Here is a 6800-nt window from a genome sequence, read left to right as displayed (position 1 = left end):
CAAATTTCTACAACTACAAAACCTACCTATCAGTTTAGCAAAGGAGCTTAGCTCCATACCAGCAGATTATATATCAGCAAAATAAAACTAAGATCTAATTATAGTATATATGGAGTACTAACTACCATTGTATAATATAATAAATATTTATATTAAAATAAATGATTGAATTGTGCTTCTGCCGTCCAAAAAGGAATAGAGCCCCTCAATGATTAACAAGAGGTGTAGGGTCAATTACATTATTTGAGGCCAAAATTTTTTTTCGGTGAGTAGCATCCTAATCAAAATTATAGATAAAATATGTAAAATAGTAATTACTAAAATTTAGTTTAAAATAAATCAATGGAATATTAAAACACATTTAATTTAACAAACAATAATGACAAAGTTGCTCAACAACATCTTGAAATGAACCAATAATTTTGGAATTTTATAGGTTATTAAGAATCATATAACGAATAAAAATATACAAAAAGAATTCAAAAGACGATATAATCAAGAAAAAAAATGTTTGTAAACAACCAATATAAAACAATAAATTTTTAAATCTAATCTAGGAGGGAATTTACAATATGAAATTATATACAATCAAATAACAGTTTGTTTAATAGAATAAATTTAAAAATAATAAATTTTTAAAATTTCATGTTTCAACGAGACTTAATTAGAACAATTAACAAGCATAGACACACAGTCCATAAAGGCAAGTAACCAACAAGCATGAACACGCAGTCCACGAGGGTAAGTCACCAACAAACGTGGCTTAAAGCCACAAAATAATCAAGCATGGGTAAAAGCCACAAAACAAGTATAGGCATAAAGCCCATGAAACAAGTGTGAATACTATGCTCATGAATATCCATCTCTCTATTTCATGTGCATTGGCTTGTGCACGAGGCTAGCACTTCCTACAAGTACCCTACTAGCTAGGTGTACCATGGCGTGCCAAGGGTAACAAAACTGCCGTTAGCAACCATCGTTTTGAACTTAGTCCCCTTGATCAAAATCAAGCGTGCATGAATATATAAATTCACTTTGAAATCATTCTTTTCAAAATGTGAGATTCAACTGTCAACTTTCCTTTTTCACATTTTTTTCCATGCACGAATCACCATAAAAATAGATTTTAAATCAATTATAACATTTGAACAATAGAATTATTTTTGAATAAATAATCCATTTATCACAAATTAGATATAATAGCACAATTTCTTGATAAACTAGAATAATTTCAATAAAATTCCAATTGAATAAAAACAAGATAAATAAAGAGAACTGTATAAATTATAGAGAGAATAATAGCAAAGACTTAAACAAAGTATTAAATAAGGATATTTTAAGTAAAAATTAAGATAATTGGGACGCACTCACGCACCTGAGAAATTCCCAAGCATCTTAAACTTACTTCTCTCAACTTCACTTTAATCCTAATGATGCCCTTAATTTTCTGACAAATAAATCATAATCCTAAAGTCACTTATTAGGTAATTTTCAAGCCAAATCTAAGAATGAGCATTTAATTTAAAACTAACTTTCACACCATTTGATTCAAATATAATTTCTTAGAGCTTCCTTGTCAACAATATAAGCTTTCAATCCCAAAACATAAATTTCTCCTTTCCTATCAATAAGCTCGAATTTAACCATATCAATTATTTAACCTTACCCTTCTTTTAAACATTCAAACAAATATCTTGGGAGCATTCCTACTTGCTCATCACATAATCAATTTCCATCCATCCCAATTTCTTATCCTCACCATTTGATTCCTAAATCAAACTTCTATACAATTCTTAAGTATCATCAAGAACACAAAATATCTCAAATTAAATCCCAAATCAACCATTGAATTTATACTTGGCAGCAACCACATTTGGAAACTTCAGCTAGAAATTCTGACACACATACATGCATATTCATTCAACAAACTTCTTCGTTCACCAATTTACCCAATAAAGAAATTAAATTTTCTATTTTTTTTAACAAAATCCAGCTGGAACGCTTAAATAAAATTTTAATCACCATCTCTAACAATTATGACAACCACCACTTAGAAGAGAACAAGAATCGTTGACAGCCAAAGCGAGAATCGCTCATACCATAAACACTCGTGCCACTTCTAGCAGCTCAGGAGGAAGAAGAGACAACAACCAAGCACACGTTCACCCCACACTAGCCACGGAACACAGTATGACAGCAACCAGAAACAGGGGATGAGAATCAGTGCCCATTCACGGCAGATCTTCGGTGGAGAAGAAACGAACAAGTCACAACAAGAGTATAGGGGAAGGGTGACATAGGAAGAGCTTCAACCACAGCTCCACTGAACGAGCGAACAAAAGAAAAGAGAGAAGAACAAAAAGAGATAAACCACTCACCACGGCGCAGATAAACAAGAGAAGAAAAAGGAAGAAGCCAAGCTGCCGGTGGTGAAGGGAGATTGAAGAATGACAGCGAGGTCCAGAGGTACAGACCGACGGTGAGAAGGAAGGAAGGATTCAGACTCTCTCTCCCCCTCCCCCCTCTCAGCAGCTCTGTTCTAAAGCTCGAATGATGGAAGAAGGATATATAAAAATCTGGAGATTAAGAAGAGTGGGAAAAATTACAAGAAATGGCTCAAAGAAAATTACAAAAGAGAGCACACGAAAATTCGAAAAGAAGGCACACATTTTTTTATAACTTAAAAATAAATAAAATCTAACTTTTGTTTGGTAGAATTTGAATTCTTGCTCTTCATAAATATTAACTAGCACAAATTTCGCTAAACTATCATTTTCTATTTGCTATAGAGATTATTTAAATAAAATATTCATTGGGAGAAACATTTTATTAAATTTAAAATTTTAGGTCATTACAATAAAAGGCCAGAGAACTCCCAAACGTGCTATCTACATTCCACACCAGAGTGAAATAAACCCTAAGCAATTACTTCCTCCATTTTTTATTGATAGATAAACTATCCTTTTTTACTTGTATTTTTTTTATAAGAAAAATCATATATTTCAACAAGCATTTATTACAAATTCTCTAAATCACCCTTCCTAATTTACTTTAATGAAAAACAATTAATGCATTTTTATGTCAATTAACATAAAGTATTTTAATTCAATTTTTTCTTTCACAAGGAGTAAGATGTTAGCCAAGTTGTTATTGGTTGTAGTTTCGGTTTGATTGAGTTATTTATGATCCTAGCAATCTCTCTTGCTCATGCAAAGTTACCTCCAATGTAGAAGCCACCCACTGTCAATTAATTAGCTGGTGATCATGTTCATCATTGAAAACCTAAATAAAGCTTATGTTTTATATTTGTGTGTGTTGGAATAAGAGTGCTTTCTGCTCTTGTAATGCTCCATTTTGGTATATCATCAACAAGTACTGCGTGCTCATGTGTGTATACTCCCTGTGTTATGAAATCATTGTTGTTTCATAAATTCATTAATGCTAGTCAATCATATTCTTTTCCCAATTATTATACTCTCATTTACCACATTGGATTCTATATATAAGTTATTTTTAAGTACTTCACTAAAATAAAAGAAAAGAAGTTAAATTATTGATATTTTCTTGAAAAAAAGCAAGACAGAAAGAAATTAACTTATATAAAGGGTAAAATTAAAAAAATAATTAAAAGTCCATCTTTTTGTTTCTAAATTACAATTTGCAAAAGCCCTCCCTGTTCTTCTGAGATACTTCCTTTCTTCAACACTTGAAATATATATAATGCATTGGGGCACCAATGTTTGGGGTTGGTAACGTACTTCCTCAAGCTTTATGCATGCTTCCAAAAAAAAAAATTATTACAGAAATGGTTGTAAGTTCCTATCTCAATCCTCGTGGATAAACAGCCTAGTTTCAATCTTAGCTCCAATGTATTGAACAACGTTTGTTTGAATCTTATCTCGCATTGTTTTAATTAAATTATTTTATCACAAGTTTTATCAGTAGTTTCCTTAATATTTTATATTTGATATATGAATTAATATTAATGCAAATAATTTAGTTGGCCATATGCTGTAAAACATGAAGGGGAAAATGGTAAGAGATAGAAGAGAAAGAGAAATGGGAGAGAAAAAATATCACCTGTATTATTGAGTCCTATTCTATAATACTCAAAACCTATATATAAATGAAAATTCAAACTCTATTTATAAAGTGCTAAAACTAAAAAAATAATATATCTAAATTTAAATCTAATTTAAAAAGATATTAATTGGATGATAATACCTATTTCACTCAATATAACTAAATCTTATTAATCATTAGTTGATGAAAAAAATTACAAATCACCTAAAAACTTTAAGGAATTTAATCAATATTAATTTTTTTTATTTATAAATTTTGGATGAATATTTATAAATAATAATATTTAAATTATTAAATATTAAAATATTTAATATTTTAAAAATATTTATTGAATTTCATCTTAACAAGATTTTAAGGTGCCAAACATTTCTAAAAAAAGAAGTTCAGAGGAAAATTAAAATCAAAATACAAGGTTAGAGTTCTACTTATCACTATATGTGGGTGTCATGCACATAACATATTAGCAGAAAATGGCAAAGTAAATGAGTGACTAGCAAAAGAGGTTTTTGCTCCTTGGAAAAATGGTTTAGGAGAAAAATTATCCTACTTATTAGTATAAGATGCACAGCATTCTTCAAAAATAAGTTCATGTATAAAAATAAACCTTAACCCTTAATGTTATAAATGGGATTCAACTTACAACTTCTTATTTATGAGGGAGCTTTCATGTAACAAAGCTATAATTCAATAAAGTCTTATTTAGTCATATTTTATAGGGCATGTGGAAGAAAAAGGATCTTGGTAAGGGTTGAATGGTGGAAATCTTTAGAAATTAGGAACCCAATAAATAAGTGGATAGCATCCCAACTGAAAGTTCCAATCAAAATATTACATTTTTTTTTGCAAATTATTTTAATAGCAATAATGCAATTATTGGATATTTGTTTATTAAAGTTACTTTATTTTGAGAAATTAGCTTTACCATATTTGAAATTTTATTTGATCAATTAAAAAAAGTTTGGACTTTGATTATGAGATTTTTATTCTATCAAATATTAGATTGATACAAAGAATAATTCATGCGAGTTCAACTTTAAAAATAAAAACTTTATTTATTATTAATGATTTTCTAGCATATTTGAAATTGGATTTGAAAGGGACTTATTACATAACACTGGTTGCTAGCAACAGTTCCATTAGCCCTTGGCATGCCATGGTTATAACTAGCTAGTTCAACTTTCATGAGCATTATACTCATGTTTGTTATTTATCGGTCTCACACCTACGTTTGTTTTCATGGCTTTGAGCCACGTTTGATTAGCATTACTCTAGTGGAATGTATGTCCATGTTTATCTTCGTGACATAAGCCGCATTTGGTTATTTACCCTCGTGGATTGTGTGTCCATGTTTGTTAATTGTTCTGATAAATCCTTATAAATATAAATTCAATTATTTGGTGAATTTATATCCCATTGATTTTAGTTAGTAATCTACTTATTATTATTTGTTTTGTTTATTTGCTTACTTGAAATCAAGTGACAATAATACTTGATATGATAATTTAACGGTTTAAGATTTCATTTAAAGTTATATAGAATCCTTTTAATATGATGTTTACTAAACTTTTATGAAGATCTTTTTCTCTTTAACTGACATAATTGTTTTAAACATTCCCTTTATTCATGTTCAATTATTTATTATTGGCACATTATTCACTGAAAATAATTATTTTGGCCTCAAATACATTAGCTGATGTTGTGCCTTCTGCTGACCATTGAAAGGCTGTAGTTGTAATGACCCTAGCAAAAAATATATATATATATATATTTATAAATTTAAAACTTAATTATTATTAACTAATAACATATTTTGAAGTTATTTTTATAAATTTTGGAATAAATATATATACCAAGAGATCTAGACAGATTTAGTGGAAAGTTTGTTAATAATTTTATTTATTAATTTTTTTTGGGCGCTAAGTTTGAGTTGCTACTGCAGAGGTAGATATTTTATTTTGCTTCACTTCCTTAAAATTACCATTTTGCCCATAGCAAATTCATCTTGATTTGTTTTTCTTTTCCCTTCCCCATTTTGGCATTCGATTCTTTCCAGTAGAGACATAGAGATCGAGCGAGTGAGAAAGAGAGAGAGAGAGTCAGAGAGAGGGAAGCTTTAAATCATGTCCTTCCCTCTTCGTCTGATAGCCGGTGATCCGAGATGTGCCCTTCGCTATTGTCACCATCACTGGATGCTATAGGCTGTTAGGATGTTTTCCTTTCTTCCATTTTCACTCAAGCAACTCTGCTGCTTACATCTCCTCTATTCTGTCTGTTCATTTCTTTCCTTTCCTTTCTGTCTTATGGACAATCTAAGGTGAGGACATTTGATCCTTTATTTCTCTACTGCTATGTGTGGGTATTTGTAGGTGCTGGTGATTTTTTCCCCTTTCTGTTGTTGTGACCAAGGGGAAGATGGGGTTTAATTTTTTGGATTTAAAAATTGATTTGTATTGAAAGGATGCTCAATTAGTTAAAATACTAGTAGTGAAGAATTTATGGAAAATGGTTAGGATGAGATTGGAAGAAAAGAGCCTAGACTTAAAACTTGGAAATTAATGTCCATAGGGCGTTTGATAAATTGCCATTAGGATAGTTTTGTTTGATTAGGCATTTTGTAAAATCCCATTAATTATGGTGAAAAGCATGATTGAATCAAATGTTATTAAGTTTTATCTTGAACATTGCAAAGGAGTTTGATTATGAAGTTAATATGAAAC

This window comes from Prosopis cineraria, unplaced genomic scaffold (assembly GCF_029017545.1).
Source record: "Prosopis cineraria cultivar Desert tree isolate PC_DT_omini unplaced genomic scaffold, ASM2901754v1 PC8, whole genome shotgun sequence".
In the NCBI taxonomy this organism is placed as follows: domain Eukaryota; kingdom Viridiplantae; phylum Streptophyta; class Magnoliopsida; order Fabales; family Fabaceae; genus Prosopis; species Prosopis cineraria.
Note: the sequence above shows the minus strand (reverse complement) of the source record.